The sequence below is a fragment of the Gossypium hirsutum genome, chromosome D02, assembly GCF_007990345.1.
Source record: "Gossypium hirsutum isolate 1008001.06 chromosome D02, Gossypium_hirsutum_v2.1, whole genome shotgun sequence".
NCBI lineage: Eukaryota > Viridiplantae > Streptophyta > Magnoliopsida > Malvales > Malvaceae > Gossypium > Gossypium hirsutum.
The window spans coordinates 66832812-66851763 of record NC_053438.1 but is presented as its reverse complement, the minus strand read 5'-3'; the positions used below and the strand labels follow the sequence as shown (position 1 = coordinate 66851763).

General features: G+C 31.0%; 1 long non-coding RNA gene across 1 annotated transcript; it reads left to right on the top strand.

Annotated features, from left to right (window-relative positions):
* Window positions 1-4254: 4254 nt before the first annotated feature.
* Window positions 4255-5730, top strand: LOC121214798 (uncharacterized). The gene is made up of 2 exons (XR_005910542.1): window positions 4255-4610; window positions 5239-5730. It is a non-coding gene; the product is annotated as an uncharacterized lncRNA (long non-coding RNA).
* The last annotated feature ends 13222 nt before the right edge of the window (window positions 5731-18952 follow it).

Genomic DNA, 18952 nt, shown 5'->3' with positions numbered 1-18952 from the left:
TATTGTTTTACAACTTTTTTTGAGAGTTATATTTTAATTAATTGTTACATAAATTTGAAATCTATATTATTAAATTTTTAGCTTCATTGGTGTTACTTTTAATTAAGTCTCAATTCAGTTGTGAACTTAATATTTTCATAAAAGCAACAAATGTAATTTTGAGGATACATTTATTTTTTATATACAATTTTAAAAAAATACATGCACATAATGGGATTTCAAAGCAGAATCAAATCTTCTTCTAATTTTACCATTTCAACTAAAAATATTTATATTTTTAATATGTCACATTTTAATCAGCCATTGTTTTCAGCATTCCAATAATGTGCCATATTAAAGCATCCTCGCACTCTCACTCTCATAGGCATCAAGTCATCACTCTCAGCTTCTGTCTTTTCTAAATCCCAGGTCCCATGCTCTTTTAGGCTGTCTAACATACCACATGCCTCAACTTGTAAAACTAAGCAGTAACTACGGCTTCTGCCATAGCCTATAATTCATCCGCCCTTATCACCACGAAGCACACCACCCGCAGCTGCTCTGCCATGATCCTCCTTAACTGAAATGCCACGCCAATCTCAGCATAACTGAATCTAACCCTCTCCTAGCTTCAGCAATGTTCTTTGCTCTCAGTCATAAAGTCTCTAGTGCCAATATTATCGTTATTAAAGACGACCATCTCTCATCTTCCACAATCTCCAACAATGTGACAGCAAAAAGGATGGTCCGCTCGCCACCTTCAACTAGAGTTACAGCGACATTTAGCAAGTTGGAAATTACCCAATCTTCCAAAGGAAGAGAGAGAACTGTACCTCAACCGTATCTAGAATGGAATTTTTCCAAAGTGATTTCGCAAAACGGCAATCACGTATGTTGTGTATGTTTGATTCAATTTCATATCCACAATTTGTATCATCTGACATCCCTCGCCTGCACCTTTCTCCATTAGTTAGTAAGCGTTCGTTGAGTAACAACTAAAGGAAATGCTTCACACGTTGAGGCCAACCAAATCCCAATTATTACTTTTAGGCTTCCAGTTGGCACTAGCCAGGTGCTCATGGGTTTTAGCTATTGAAAAAGCTCCATTAGGGTACCATCGACATGCTATTCTACTATCCTTGCCTCGTTAGATGATGGTCGAATCCCTGCAATTCGTAGAACATTATGGGGAAGTCGGTTAGATAGTGCGACCCCATTCCAAGTACCATTCGTAGCATAGGCTGAGGGTAAACAATAAGCATGTGCGTAGGTTAAGGACTAGCGGAGAAGTTTGGGTTTTAGCTTGGGAACATTGTATCACTGGTTAAGGTTTTAAGGTTGTAATTTAGTTATTTGAATTATGGCACGTGCATAAAGATTTGAATATGTATTTGTAAAATGTAAATTTAATTTATATTTTGAATTCCTTTCTGTAATATTAATCCAACTTTAATTTGTTATTTAGTTTAAATATGTTTGTGATGTGTGTTTTAAGCTTGAAAAGGGATATAAATTTGTTTTATAATGTCTTGCAACTTATGAAAATATTAATGTATTTGGGTATGTTTTTAAATGTTTTTGGACTAATTTTCTGCTTCAAGGGCCTAAGTTTCGGTATCCTTACTATTGGTATCGGAACAAAGCAAATCAATAGTTAAAAAGTTATAGTAATTGTGTTAGGTATCGATACATAGCTAACTTGATTATATTACAATACTTAGGTTCCCGGGCAACATTATTGCCTTGTAAATCAATAGTTAAAACGCTGTAGTAATTGGGCGGAATTTTAAAAATTTTCATGTGTCTAAGATTAACTTGGATAGTTAAGAATAGTCGAGCATCGATAATCTAGTCCCTGATTGTGTTTTGATCCACTTTGACAAGTTGGAGAATTTGATTTGCAATTGAACTTGAACTTCCCGTGAGAAACTGCACTCTTTTACAGAAAAGACCATATCTTAAGTTACAAACCCTGAAATCAGGTGATCCAAAAACCGTTTCGAAAAGGAACCGAAGATCTACGATTTAGGTACAAGAATTGTCAAAAAAATCTACAATTATGTTGCTTTACAAAATTGATCATATCTCGCATCATGGACCTAGAAATCAAGTGATTCAAAAACAGTTTTGAAAAGGGCTTGAAGATCCATGATTTAGGCACAAGAATCACCCAAAAAGGCATGTCGGAGCATCTTGAAAATTCCAATGAAAGTTGACTCTACAGTATCATGCGAGATTGATTTCGAATTCTCACGTAATTTCAATATTTACTTTCAATTGATTGAATCTTCTCCACTATTCTTTAACCCACAAATCTCATTATTTGTGCCATCATTCCAAAAACAAATACAAGTATTGAATCAACACTATCTAAAGAAAAACGATTCCGAACAAACTCTCTCTTCTAGTTAACGGAGTGAAATGACAAGAATTTTTAGTTCTCATCAAATCATTTATTTTCACCATTTATCAATATTTTCTCTTCAACCAATAAAAGATAATATAGAGAACTAATTAAAATTTTAATAATTTGGGAATTACTAATAAAATAAAAAGTTCTAGGATAAGTATAACCATAATGGGCGGCAAGCATAGTCCTGCAAGGTCTTCCCATGCCGCCCACCTTGCTTGCTTAGGCGGCAAGGCCTCCTCTTGTATGTGCTGACCTACTTTGACTTTTGTTGGGTCATTTTAAGACCCACATGTGTTTTAGACTCTTAATTGAATCCATATAATCACCTTATGAGAATTTTCTTGAGACAAAAAAAAAAAAAGAAGCCCATGGTTGAACCATCAAATACTTCCCAAACACTACCTGTGAACCTTTAGCTAGAGCTTTCATGAAGCCATTAACATCTTGGAACTTGGCAAAATAGGATTCATTCTTTATATTCATGATCGATTTCTTTAAGACATAGATTTTATTAATCAATGCATTGTAACCGTTCTTTCTACCCAGTAATTTAATCACCATTGCTCTATTCATACTCTTCTCCCTCATCGCATGAACTTTGCCAGAAAAACTAATCGAGGAGATTCCATCAACAACTTCGGTTTGGACATCTCCTTCCAGTAAAACAAAACCATCATCTTTAGTATCTAACTTTTTATTCTCAAATCCGACACCTTGACCCTGCACATTATCTTTGAAGGAGACTCGAGCAACCTCCTAATCCGTGGCTGCATCACTCCCATTCGGCGAATCTTCTTCTCGTCGACACACTTTCTTTGTTACCCTACCCAACTCTGTATTGAGATCGTTGGTGGTGGTAGTTCGCAACCTTAATCCTTGAGAGCATGCATTGTTCAATAATTATTAATAATTATTTTAAAGCATAATGTTTTTTTTCTTTATATATATATATTGAATATCAAAGAAAGGGTGTGATCCCAAATCTTGAAGCTACAATAATGTGAATCTATGAAACATATAATTCTTTATTACTTTTAAACACATTCATAAATTACATTTTAATTTCATAAATCACTTTTTCACAACAATATTTTATACTCGTATATTTTTAAATAATTTTTTTGTTATTTCTCTATATCTATAATTAATAACCTATCTATAATATATACAAAAACACGAGTTTAGAAAAACTTTTGAATTGACGAACACCTCTTACTTTCCTGTCACATTTAAGAATAATTATAATATTTAATTTAGAAATCTTAGTTAAAAAAGTTGAAATACAATATAAGTTGTCATAATTATACATTTAAATATAATTATAAATTAATAGAAATTGTGATAATTACACATTTAAAAATAATTAAAATTAAAATTACAATTATTAATTAAAAATGTTGTGCTAATTATCACTTAATTAATATTTGATTTAATTAGTTATTATTTTGAATTAGGTTACTTTGCATTAATTATATAAAGTAAAATCATATTGTAGGTTGAATATGTAAAAAATACTTTAATTATTATTTAATTTTTTATTATAATATTTGAATTAATAAAATAATATATTTTAATTATATTTGATAATTCAAATTAAAAATATTATTTTACACTAATTACTTCACTTGAAAATATAATATTTAAAAATTTTAATTAAATATTAAATTAATTTTATATAAAATTTCAACTTTCACAAAACTTAATTTAATCAAAGGGGATTAAACAAAATAATTATGCGAAATCCAAATTATTATTTGAAAAATGAAATTAATATTTTATTTAAATTGTTATAAAATACATTAATATCAATAAAAATGAAGTTTTAAATATTTAATTTGTTACTGAAACAGAAAAAAGAAAACATAAAATTTTGATCCTTCAATAAATTAGTCATCTCTGTTGAGAGTTGAAATGTTAGAAATAAATGGTGGGATGGTTGAAATAATAAATCCTATGAAATTGTGTATAGTTGGAATCGAATTCTATGCGTGAAAATGTTACGAATTGGATAAGCTAATAGCTCTCATCATCATCTTTCATTTTGGGATCCCACCCTCACCAGAACTGCGACCTGACTCAGCGATTTACACTCAGCCGCCGTTCATCGTCATCTTTTTGAAAGGGAAAAGAAAACAAAGCAGAAACCGATTGCCTTGCGTCATGGACAGTTCACCTGCTTTGTCGCCTTTTATTGCCGACCGAAACTGTGAGAAACGACGTAAGTTATTACGTAACGTATCCCAGATTTTTCTAAATGTTCAATCACACCTACCCTAAATCTATCACAAATTAGTTGTTTCTGCTGCTCTAGAAAAGTTCTTCACATCCCATCATTAATGGGATCATTCAAATCACTAACAATAGCTCTAATCACATAAATTTAGAGGAAATTTTGGTTTAAATTTTATAGATAGACAAAATAACACTAAAGTCTTGTTCTGTTTTTGTATCATGAAAGGAAAACCCATACCCATTTGCAAAGAAATTTTGTGTATCTTAAAAATGAAATTAATAATTTTTGGAGCAAGTAAAATTTGGGTTTCATGCAAGAATTTAGAATAAAAAATGGCATATAAAAAGAAATTTGAAGCATGAAAGGATGAGAGATAAATTACCTTTACAATCAAAGGAAGCACAAAACAAAACAAAATCCGTTCATGTTTTCCCACGGCTTTCTTGACCTTCATCCTCTTTAATTCATTTACTAACACAAAGAGAGAAAAAGAAGTTCAAGAAAGCCGTGGAAAAGCATGCAAACGAACCTCCATTAATGCAAATTCACAATGTGAAGAAGAGTGGAAGCATTTCTTGCATAATAATAACAATGGATTTGTTTTATGGTGTAGTTGAAGTACAAACAAGAGAAAAGATAAAAAAAATAAAAAAAAGGGACTGTGAGTATCAAACTGAAAGCGATTCCCTTTATACAGCACGTGCGGGTGACGACTGGTTTGTCGATACGTGTAGGGTAAAAAGGGCAAGTGCATGAAGGAGAGGGACGATGGCCCGAGATGGGGTGGAGTGGACGGCTGCGACACTTGGTGGTGGCCTGCTGGTGGGGGCCGGCTAACTCTTACTTCAACGACTGCTCTGCTCGCTGCTGGTGGGTATTTCGTTGGTTAGTGATGGATGAGTGGAGAGCCCATCGCTTTCCCATCTCTTCTCTTCTTCTTCCCCCGAGATGATCAGGTGATCATGACGATACACCACCCACCCATGCCAAATTTTGAAAATTTCTTTGAATTAAATATTAAATCACACTGTATATTTAACGAAAACTATTTTTATTGTTGTATCACAATTAAATATAAAATTTCAATAAATAATATCTTGAATTACACGAGTGTATTTTATTTTATAAATAATTTTAAAAAATTGATATATATCTTTAATTTAAAAATTTGTTTGTTGGATTATATTTATTTAATACATCAGTATTACCTAACTTGCAACTAACCATGTATTTGGTAATGGTTAATTGAGTGATATTTATTTAATACACAAGTTTTTTGATCTGATTGTAATTCTTTTTCCAATTATACCTTCATATAACTAAATAAACCACAACTCTCATCCTTACTCTAAAATTTCTTAAATTTACCAAAATCTCTCAAATTGAACCAAATTTCTAATTAATACTATTACTAAAATTTCTCACAAAAGCGTTAAACTCAGAGAAACTTTAATAAATTTAAGAAATTTTGGTGTAAGCTTTGAATACTTGTGTTATTGATATTAAAAATAGAGTTGTATGTCATTAAACAATTGCAAGTATTTCGTAAAAAATGACTCATTTTGGTATTAATATTCGAAGAAGTATAAGTAGAGGTTTTAACTTGATTGGGTCTAGGGATCGAAGGAGGAAGGCATTGGGTGTAGTAAGTCATTGGATTAAGATGATGGCACTAGTAACATGGTTCTTTGTTCACCTAATCATGGAGAAAAGTTTAACTTCTTATAGGCCTAAAATGATGTCATACACTTCGGGTTTTTTTGCGAAACAAGATAGGATTAGAGTTTTTGTCCATGGTGATGAACAAACATGTATTGATGAATTAAGAATGTCTAAAACTGTATTTTTTAAGTTGTGTGAATTACTACAAAAAAAGGAGGGTTGAAGGACACAAAAAAATCGTTAATTGATGAGCAGGTTTCCATACTTGCTCATCATATTAAGAATAGAACTTGTAGTTATACATTTCAAAGGGCAAGTGAAATAGTGAGTAGACATTTCAATAAAGTCATTATTAGTGTTGTTAAAGTCCAACACTTGCTATTTAGAAATATTGAACCTATTCGCAATGATTCAACCAATGACAAGTGGAAATGGTTCAAGGTAATTAATTGTAAGTAATATTATTAATTTGATATACATTTTACTAATATTAGTTAAGTTAATTTAAGCAACCTTTGTGATTATGTGTTATTATAATTATATTGGGCATTATTAATTTGATATACATTTTACTAATGTTTTAGAGGCATGTGCCCTTGACATGCAATTTACATACGTATTACCTGGTTGAGAAAGGTCGATAGCTGATGGGAGAGTTCTTCAATATGCTTTAAATAGGAAGAATGGCTTGAAAGTGCCTAACGGTATGCTTCTTTAGGTTACAATAATAATTATACTTCCTACTAGGCACTTTAAACTGTTAAATTCAAATTTTTGTTTACAAAGTAACTTTTAGAATATTTATTATAAATTTTAATATGTTTTTATTACCTTATTGATGCGAGTTACACACATTTAGAGGGGATTTTAGCACCTTTTAGAGGGCAATGATATCACTTAACTGAGCGGAGATAGGGTTATCAACCCACCACCCCTGAAGAGTTTTTCAACATGAAGCATGTTTCTACAAGAAATATAATTGAAAGGTGTTTTGGTCTTTTAAAGATGAGATGGAGTATACTTAAAGATTCCTTTTTATCTCATTAGAATATAAAATCGAATTATCTTTGCATGTTACTTGCTACACAATTATATTCACAAAGGAAATGTTTTATAACCCTTTGGAATGTGATGATGAAGCTTCAAGTAGTGAAGAAGTCGAGGATGTTTATACCCATAAAGCAGTAGTTTCTGGAATTGAACCTACAAATGAGTGGAGCATGTTTAGACAACAACTTGCTACTGAGATGTTTAGCGAGTGGAGGGCTTCTCGATCAGGGAGGTGAAATAATGGAACAAATTAAATTGAATTAAGTTGTATGAATCTTTAAATAAATGTTGAATTGATTTTAGTTGTTGAAGTGCAAACTATTTTCCATAAACATTTTATTTGTAGTTGCATGAAATGTGATGTTCACTAAACTAACTAAGAAATTGATTATGGCAAGTGCACCTATCAATTAATAGTATAGCTATAGTGAGCACATATATCATTTCATAGAGAACTACAATTACTAGTAATTATCACTTTTCTATTATTTAACCTAATAATGCAAAAGATTGATTAAAATTAAATCAGACTAGCTAAATTAACTAATGAATGCATCGTAGAATGAAACACAAAAAACAATCAAGTATTAACCAAGTAACAAAGCAACACCTAAGTAAGAATCCACCTAGATTTCATTTATAGTTCTCAATCTAATTTATGCAATTTATGTTTTTAGCTCTTTGATCGGTAGAAATCCCTAATTTATGCTAATATCTCTTTCGAGTATAAGAACAACTAACTCTAAGTTGATTAATTGATTTTTTTAATTAAAACCCCAATTATTGCATTAACTCGCTTTATGAATTCCCCTATTAAATTTGGCTCTAATCTAATAGATTTATGTCGTCCTATTTTTAAGATTGCATGCAACTCCATTCAATAATGCAAGATCCAATCACAAGAAAGGTCTATTCAACCTCAAACTTATGCACATCAAACATGGATCAACACTCTAAAATCATCAACCCAAGAACAATTAAGCATTCATAATTAAAATAAAGAAACTAAGGTTTTATTGCATAAAAATAGAAACCAAACAATAAAATCCATCCTAGAGTTCATATCCTCTAGGTATTACGAGAATTAGTTCATACTTGCAAGAATAAACACCAAAAATACAATATAACCACTAAAATAAAATAAATCCATAATAACTCCCTTGAAAATCAGCTTGGACTCTTGAATCTTGATGGAGAATTGCTTAGAAATAGACTTCAATGGTGTTCTTTAGGTGATTTTCGTGCTATCCCTTTGGTGGTTGCTCTTTTCTCTTTTATTTCCTTATTTATACCTTCTTAAAGGGCCAAAAAAAACCTAAAATCATGGCTTCTATCTGTTAGCGCACATTGTAACAACCCGTTTTCAGTGAAATCGAAACAATGGTTTCGGGACCACAAATTTGAAGTCAGAAAAAATTATTTTTATTTTTATTTTTATTTTATGTTTTACTGTATGATAGAAATACAATATAAAGATTTCGTTTAGAAAATTTACCATTTACATACCTAATTTGATGTAAAGGCCTAAAGTGCATTAAGTGCAAAAGTTAAATTCTAATAGCTAAAGGTATTAAATAGCTATAAAATTTTAAATTGGAGTCCCTTATATAGTAAATAGACCATTAAAATGCTTAGTGGTTAAGCATGAATAGTCATCATTGAAAATGTCATGAAACATTAAGGTTAATTTTGGAAATTATCAATTAAAGTTATAATAAATAAAATAAATAATCTATTATCATCATCTACCACCAAAAAAAAAGAGAGAAAACCTAGCCATGGAAGCTTGAGATATTAAGCAAGCTTGTTTTGCTTAATTAGGTATGTATTCTTGTCTCGTTTTTAATGATTTCTATGTTTTCGATATCGTAATAGCTTAATCTAGCTAACTCAGGGATTAATTTGCAAAATTGTTAAAGTATTAGGGTTTTTCCATTGATAAGTATGCTTGAATTTTGAATTTTTTATGATAGAAAATGAAAGGTTGTTGTTAGATAAACAACTTTTGTAAAGAGAATTTTGATGAAATTATCAATTAGGGATTAAATTGAAAAAGATGATAAATTTATGGTAAAATTGTGAAATTGTGAATTATATGGGCTGCTATTAATATATATAAAAATTGACTAGGCTTGAGTACGGCTTAAATTGCATGAAAGTTATTTTCTGAGCCTAGAGACTAAATTGTAATAAATTAAAATTATAGGGGAAAAATAATAATTTTGCCAAAAATCTGTGTTGGACTAAATTGAATATGAATTATATTGAATTGAGTTAAATTCATTTGTATAGATCCGGTTAGACCTAGTACAGAGTTAGATCAAGGCAAAGGAAAAATATCGGATTAGTCGCCTTTGTATCTACATATACTCGTCGAGGTAAGTTCGTGTAATTAAATTGAGTATTTGTATGTATTAATTGAATCACATGTATGTGAATTTTATAATTGTCATGTATAAATACCGATTGCAAATCCGACAATTACCGAGCCCGTTTGAACCTTATGAAATTTGTAGGATACAAATGACATGTCATTAGGGTTACCGATTTGGTTGGGGTCCTGCATGTGTTGCGGACACACCACAGCTCGTATGAGCTTCTGTTATATAGCTCGCATGAGCTTTCTGTTATACAGCTCGTACGAGCGTCCTGTTATTTAGCTCGCATGAGCTTCCCGTTATTCAGCTCGGAGGAACTTCCCGTTTATAACTCGTATGAGCATACATGAATATGAATAAACGGATTACAATTCAGTACACCTCGTGTGTACTACCCGTGTATCCAATGATATTCTAAACAGTTCAACGGGCACAATTCTGTTATACATGAAATATGAATATTTGATGAATTCAACCATGTGTGTTGGATTTTATAGGTGATTTTCATGGCTAATATATTGGTGATAATGTGTTTAGGCTTTTGGCCAAATTGATTGAGATATGTTATGTTTACTTACCTATTTTGTGGAAATATGGTAAGTTAAATTCTGTATTATACGAACTTACTAAGCTTAAATACTTACTGTGTGTTATTTTCCATGTTTTATAGTAATTCGGAAGCTCATTTGGGTTGGAAGCTGGTCGGAGTTATTTCATACTATCCATCGGCTCTTTTGGTACTTTCAGTAAATTAATTCCGGTTATAATGGCATGTATAGGATATTTTGGCCAATGTTGATATATAAATGTTTTGTTGAGACAAGTCATTTGAATGACTTGTGTTTGATACATTTTGATGTGTTTATATATGTGGCCTTAACATATTTAATGTGTGTTTGGTATGGTTGAATGATGGAAAACTTATAGGTATATTGATGATTGGTTTAAAATAGTATAATTGGTACAATTATGCATATATGCAATTGGTTATCTAAGTAAATATGGATATTTGGTTGACATGTTATTAATTTGTCATTTGAGGGCATATTGGTTATCTAAGGGCATATTGGTTGTATGTTGTGATAATACATATTTAAGACTTGATTTTAGCTTGATTTGAATGTCTTGTTATGGCTTGTTGATATGCAAATTGTTGTGTTTAGGTTGGTACCAAATTGGGTAGACCTGTCCATGGGCCGGGCCGGGCCCGAAAAAAATTTTCAGCCCGCCTCCTAGGCCCGGGCCCAGCCCGGCTCGAAATATGGGCCTGAAATTTTACCTAGGCCCGGCCTGGGAAAAATATCATAAGCCCAAGCCCGACCCGGCCCATTTTTAAAATAAACATTAAAAAGTTATTTTAAAAATAAAAAATAAAAAAATTATTTTAAAAGTATTTTAAAAATAAAAAATATATATTTATTATATTCGGGCCGGGCCGGGCTCAGGCCAAAAAAGTGGTGCCTGAGGCTTGGCCCGTTTTTTAAACAGGCCTCGTTTTTTGCCCAAGCCCATATTTTGGGCCTATATTTTTACCCGAACTCTCCCATATTTCGGGCGGGCCGTCGGGCCGGGCCGGGCCGCCCGACCCATGGACAGGTCTAAAATTGGGTGAGAACTGTGGCTTAGAAATGGCCTATTTTTGTCCATACGGGCAAAGACACGGGCGTGTGTCTTAGCCATGTGTGACACCGCCGTGTGTCCCCTATATCTTTAAAATTGCGCAAGTCAGTATGCTCAACACGTCCTAGCACACGGGCCTGTGACTTGGCTGTGTGACCCAAGTCAAAGAGTTACACGGGCATGGACACGGGCTGGGACACGGCCGTGTGTCCCTTTTTTGAATGCTTACACGGCCTGAGACATGGGTGTGTGTCTTATTCACACGGCCTGGCCACACGGTTGTGTGTCCCCTGCAACTTTGAAAAATTTCAATGTTTTCCAAAAAAAATTTTGAGTACTCGATCTAGTCCCGACTTGTTTCTAACGTGTATTTTGGGTCTCGAGTGATCATATAAGGGACAATATGTTTGATTTCGATTGATTTTTGATATGAATGCTATATTGTATGAAATGTCTAAATAATTGATCTGTAAATTCTGGTAATGCTCGGTAACCCTATTTCGACAATAGATACGGGTTAGGGGTGTTACACACATAGTTCCTGAAATTGACACTCCCTGGACACACGGCTATGTGGATCACATGGCCATGTGGATTGCCTGTGTTAAACTCTGCTGTACAGCTTCCGAAATGCTCCAATGTTCTAATTTCCACTGTTTTTCACTCTTATTGCTCACAAGTGTTGTATTAACCATCAAAACATGAATATAAAGGATTAGGAGTATATAATTTACAATTAATGTCACATAATCACCCAAAATGCACAAGAATGAGATTGAAATATATTACTTTTGACACTTATCAAAATGTGTTTATTTGTGATATTTATTTAAGCTTACTCGTATTTGACTATTTGTCTTTATTAGTTATATTTGATTTGGTAATAATGATGTTATATTATATCATTCCACTTTGGCATATATTAGTAGAATGACAAGTGAAGAGGTGAATTTCAAAGGTAATGTTCAAGTAGCAAGTCCAATAGGAGACATTGGACAGATGAAGATGATAGAATGTTAATGCAATGCCTTGTTGAGTTATACCACTTAGGCAACCACAATGCTAATTGTGGATTTAGACAAGGATATCTACCTATGTTGAAAAAATATTACAATCAAAACTCCCCCTCTTTGGTTTCAAAGTTAAACCTTACATTGACAATAGGCTAAGAACACATAGGAAGGAGTGGTAAATTGTATATGACATGATATATGGCAAGCATACTAGCAGCTTTGGATGGATGCCACAAGGAAAGTGGTGACAGTTGGCAAGCGATGTGAGATAAATTCTTTAAGGTAATTATATAAATTATGATTTTACATAAATTTTATATTTATATTTGATCATGTCTACTAATAACTTGGAATGTGTATAGAGTCACAAGAATGAACACCCATTCAAGACTAAGACACTATCATATTTAGAAGATCTGAGTATGATATACGGTAAAGATTGTACGAATGGAAAGGATGCCCAAACAATAGCTGACATTATTGAAGATTTGGAAAGAGAGGAGAATGACAATGGTGGAACTGAGAACATTCAAGATGGTATAGGTGTGGAAAAAGATGGCTTTACTAGAATTGAAAATGTTGGCTTGTCAATGAATTTTGAGGATAATAGCCATTCAAGGGACCTATCTACTAGTAGAGCCAAGATTAAAAGGGTCGATGGAGCTGGAAAGACCAAGACAAGTATGAATACTAGTGATAAGGCTGAGTTTTATGGAATTGCTGAGATATTAGGATACAAAGTGGTTGTAATACCCCGAAATTTACTATAGTAAAAAAGTAAGATAGTATATTTGATATAATAAAATAAGGAAATAAAGTGACAAAAAGAGAAATTTTACTATGTTGATATAATAAAATAGCAACATTGGGAAGTATATTATGACATATTGATGCAAGAAAGGATTAAATCACAAAAGTGAGAAAAGTTTTGTTGCCCAATAGTAAATACTTAAAATTTGAGGGCTTAAAGTGTAAATATGAAAATTTTGAAGGACCAATAGTGCAAATATTTTAAGGGTGGAATGATCTAGAAGCTAAGGAAAATGGATGAATTATGACCAAATTGAATAGGTGAAGAATTATGAGGGACTAAATTGCAATTTTATCAAATTAAGTGATGGCTCAAGGATGGAATTTTAAAAGATCATAAAGGGAAAAATGGTCAATTAGAAAGAGAGAGAATTCTAGAAGGCAATGATGATATTAGAGATATTTTAATATTTTATGATTATTTAATTAGATAAATATCATTTTATTAATATTTTAATGAGATATTATTATTTTATTATTATATTTAGTATATAAGCAAAGAAAGATGAAGAATTCTCTTCATCTTTCCATGCTACAACGTGAGAAGAATAGAAAGAAAGAAATTTTTTTCTTTACAATTTGGTCCTTTACTACGAAATCTCACATTTTCTCTCAAATTCATTAGAAATTTTCATAACCACCCAAAAGAAGAAGTGAAGTAGAGACATTAGAGAGTTAAAATATCATCTTGAAGGAGAGAAATTGGAAGTGAAAGTGGAGAAAATGGTAGAAAAAGTGAGGAAATTAAAGAGACAAGGTAAGTACTTCAAGAAATTTACTTTATTTAATTTTAGTCAAGTATAGAGAATGCTTAATTAGTTTAATTAATTGTGGATGTGCTAATATTATGTATGAAAATTAAAATGGTATATTGAAGTAGTAGAAAAAGAGAATAAATTGTAAAGTGTACAAAAGTTTATGTGTGAAATAAAGCATTGTGTTAGGAAGTTTAAATGGAATGTTAAGTGTTAGTGAATTAGTTACAAAATCAAGTTAAAGATTGAAATCAATAGGACAAGGTAAGAACATCAAGATTTCAAAATATTTTTGAGTTTGATATTATTGAAAAAGTATGAAATTGATGTTAAAGTAGAGTTTTATTATATAAGGTTCTATGTTCTTGATATGTTAGTGAAGGGAAATAAGAGGAAGTGATGGGAAATATTGTAGAGAAAGGAAATGAGGGTGTTATAAATTTGGTTATCAACATTTTACACTAAAATAGTTTTGGACAGCAACAGTAGTCTGACTTTGAAAATTCACAAAAAATCGTAGAAATTGAATTAGAGGTTGAATAAAATATGAAATTAAATTTTATTGAGTCTAGTTTTTCATAGAAGAAACTTTGTAAGTAATGGAATTTTAAATTATGAGATATAATAAATTTTTTAAGACAAGGTCAGAATAATTTCGGGTTCCCCTGTTCTGACTTTGGAAAATCATAAAAAATTGTAAAAAAATAATTAGGGGTTTAAATTTATATGTTTAAATTATTGATGAGCCTATTTTCAATAAAAATAAACGGAAACATCATCCAAACTCCGTACTAAGAGATAATTAATTTTTAGTAAGCAAAGGTCAAAGCCGTCAAACAGCAGAACATGGATAAATTTGAAGATGTTATTGTACTTATTGGCTAAATTATAAATTTTTAAAATTTTATGGTAGAAATATATTTGAGTCTAGTTTCAAAAACATCAAGCGAATATTAATTTAGAATTCTGTAGCTCGAGATATAAATAATTTATTGACTATGACTCAAGTGGACAGCTTTGATATGAACATAAGTAAATAGTAGAATTATAGATAATATTACATATAAGCATGATATATACATTAAGGATGTGGAATGAAGAGGAGGAGGAGAAAAATACATGAATATTTTGCTAGCATGTGTTTGCATTAAAAATGGTTAATTTGAATGATTTGGGCTCAAGGACTAAATTGAATAAAAGTAAAATTTTAGGGCAATGTTATAAAAATGTTAAAAAAGACAAAATTGCATGAAATAAATTATTTTATTATATAAATTAATAAATTGAATGAAATATTAATTTAGATCAAGATCGAGTGGAAAATCGAGAGAAATAGAAAATTACCAAAATGCCCCTATATTTTGGTATTTCTGTAATTTAACCTGGTAAGTTCGTATGAACTATATTCTGTATAATTTTGATTAAATTGAATGTTATTTGGTGATGGATATTATGTATATATGTGTTCTATTGTTGGAATTGAATTTTGATTAGTGAATGAAAAAGTGAATTTGATATTGGAAGTAAATTTTGAAATGAAAGTGCATTTGAATTGAAAATTGGAAACCCTATTAACTAGTCAGGCTGAGTCGGATATAGTTGGCATGCCATAGGAGTGGAAGAGTTTAGGGATACTTCGACCTCGAGTCGATGAGACATTGGGTGTCACTATTTTACTTCAAATAGATTCGATGAGATACTAGGTATCACTTTACTTCGGCTAGGCTGATGAGACACTGCGTGTCAAATTTGCTTCGAACTATCCGATGAGGCACTGGGTGCCAATCTGGTGTGTTTGGTTGGATCCGTGTATCCACCAAAGTCCGAGTCTATTAATAGGGGTAATTAATTGAAAAGTTAAATCGAACGAAATGAATCAATTGAGCCATTGAAAAGAAACGTGATTGTGAAATATAATTTGAAAATGTGAATTGAATATGAAAATGTGAATAGAAAGCATAAACTAAATGTATTGAATTTAATACTCAATTTGGATTGAACGCGGGATTGAGTACAATCGTTCTGTGGCAAATGATGAATTGACGGATAAGACCATAACTGGGTTATGGCACTACAAATGTAAGACCATGGCAGGGCCATGACAATGTATGTGTAAGACCATAGTTGGACTATGACACAAAAAGAACGATGTACTCATATCCGTAAGCCGTTCTTCGATTCAATAATAAATGGTAAGAGACTTATGTGATTGAATTGAAATATTTATAGATTATTATTGATATTGATATGAAGGAAGTATGTTTATTGATTATATTGTATTTGACAAAGAAATTATGTATGTTGAGACGAGAAATAAACTCAAGTGTGACATGATGAGAAAATAAGTTTATCAATGTTGAATTTATATGTAAAATGTGCAAGTACGCTAACCAATGTTGTTGCTTAATGCTTAGGCAAGTGCCAAGCTATTGGTTGAATGGTAATATGATTATTTATATAATGCATTGGATTGGTAAGTATTTAAGTGAAAATATGCTAGTGCTCATGAAAAAGTGGTAAGGTTTAAATTATGCAATTTTTATGAAATGACTTATCATGTGATCAATTCGAAAAAGGCTTTGGTTAAATGCATTAGCTTGTGACCATGGTTGAATGATATGTTTATGATTTGTGTGTCATGCATATGGAATAAGCATGGAAAGTAAAGAAATGCAAATGAAAATAAAGAAATTCGGAAGAGTATAAAGTTGTTTAAAATCTTATATTGCTAGGGATAATGTGTATAAGTGATACTGTGGATTTATATACCTTGTGAGTTGATGAATATAGCCACATGAGCATTGTGGTATCAATATTAAATTATTCTTAATATTTATAAATTTCATATTTGAAATGAATGGACATCATTAAAGTTTATACGAGCTTACTAGGCATTTATTGCTTACGTACTTGTTTTTCTTTACTTTTCAGATTATCGGAAGCTCGATTGGGTTGGAAGCTTGTCGGAGTTTTATCACACTATCCATTGGTTCTATCGGTAATTTTAGATGCTTTGGTTCTGGTTATAATGGCATGTATAAGTTAATTTGGCCAGGGCTCATTAATGTTTTGATTTTGATTGGTTTCAAATATGAATGTTAAATGGAATAAAATGTCTAATAATTAATTTGAAAAGTCTAGTAATGCTCCGTAACCCTGTTTCGGCGACAGATTTGGGTTAGGGGTGTTACAGTGGTTGAGGCTACAAAAGAATTAACAAAGAGCTCAGGGACGGAGCATTTGATCACTCAGAGGTCTATGCAACTTTGGGATGAATTGATGAAAATTACAGGATTGTCCTAAGCAAGAAAAAATTGTTGCTACAAGGAAGATCCCTAGTAATCCAATTAATATGCTCGTGTTCTTAACAAAAAGAGATGTGGGTGAGAGGATTATTATTGAAGGGAAGTTAAGTACCTAAAATTTCAAGTAAATGAACTAACATTTGTGTTATCTTTTAAAAAGTTGTTTTTCCGTAGGTGGTTGATATGTAATGCGGTTTTGCTAAGAAATTTCGCTAGGAAACTAGCATTGGATGTGCTACATAAGTTAAATATTAGTATATTTTGAAGCTAATTAATACTTTTAAGTTACTTAAGTTCTATTTTTATATTAAGTAGTCTATTAAAGCACATGAACATATGAGTTTATGTTGATTTTAGATATTTATGTGATGCTAATACCAGTTTGAAAAGTAAATTGGATAATGATTTTATTTTAATTAATGATATGGTTTTTAATGTAAATTTAATTTTCCCCACAAACATTAGTTCATAGTATTAAGTAGAATGGTCATCTTTCTGCAAAAGAAGAATCAGATTAGAACTATTTTGAATTATATATATTTTTTAATTGTGATTTTATTGTGTAAAAAAAATTATTAACATTAATTATATTATACTAAACTATTTTTTAAAGTTTATAAATATAATAGTGTTGTTAATCGTCTTGAAAACAATGAAATAAATATGAAACTAAAAAACTTAAGGGTAAAAATGGTACATCCATAAATTACGCTTATTTTTTAATCTTTAGCAAACACAAAATAGATATTACAATTTTCTACAACTAAACACTTGGATATGATACAACTATCTTCACCCATCTTTTTAACACTTACGTAATTTTACCTTCGGAGCGAAATATTATTTTTTAATATTTTATTATATTCACTTGTCAACTCCTTAACATTTCTCTATGTTATAATTTATATTATTATTTTATGGGTAAACTACACAAAAAGTCACTTTTATTTGTCTCAGGTTACATTTTAGTCACTTACGTTTTAGTCACTTATGTTTTCGTATTGCAACATTTTAGTCACTGAGCGTTAATTGTCGTTAAAGGTGTAACGATAAACTGATGTGGCACATTAGATCATTATTTCAAATGAAAATTTTAAGTTCAGTTATACAATTAATCCCTATATTTTTTTCAGTTTGAACTATTTTTTTCTTTTATGTTCTTTGGACTTTCTTTTTTCTTCTCCTTCCTTATTTTCCATTATCTTCTCATTCTCTCTCTATTTTCCTTCCTTCTCTATTTTTTTAACGTAATTTTTCTATGCTTTCTATTTGTTAAAACTAATCCCTATACTTTTACTTTTTGGAACAATTTAAATTCAGAAAATCAATCAAAGAGAGGAAGAAGCAAAAGAGAATGGAAAATAAAGAAAAAAAAGAAGAAGTAAATTGCTCAAAAAAATATGAATACCAATTATATAATTTAACATACCACATTAATTTACCATTACACCATTAACTACAATTAACGACTCAATGGCTAAAATGTTACAATACATTAATATAAATAATTAAAACATAACATTTCAAACATAAGTAACTAAAATAAATTATAAGATGATCTTATTGTTACTAAATTACGACAAATGATATAATACACCTTTAGTTAGAAATGAGAAAATTGATGTAACTAAGATCTATAAAATATGTTGATTATTTCATATTACATAAATTAAAAATAGTTAATTCAATAGATTATATAATTGATTAAAATAATTAAACACGCCAATAATCAAA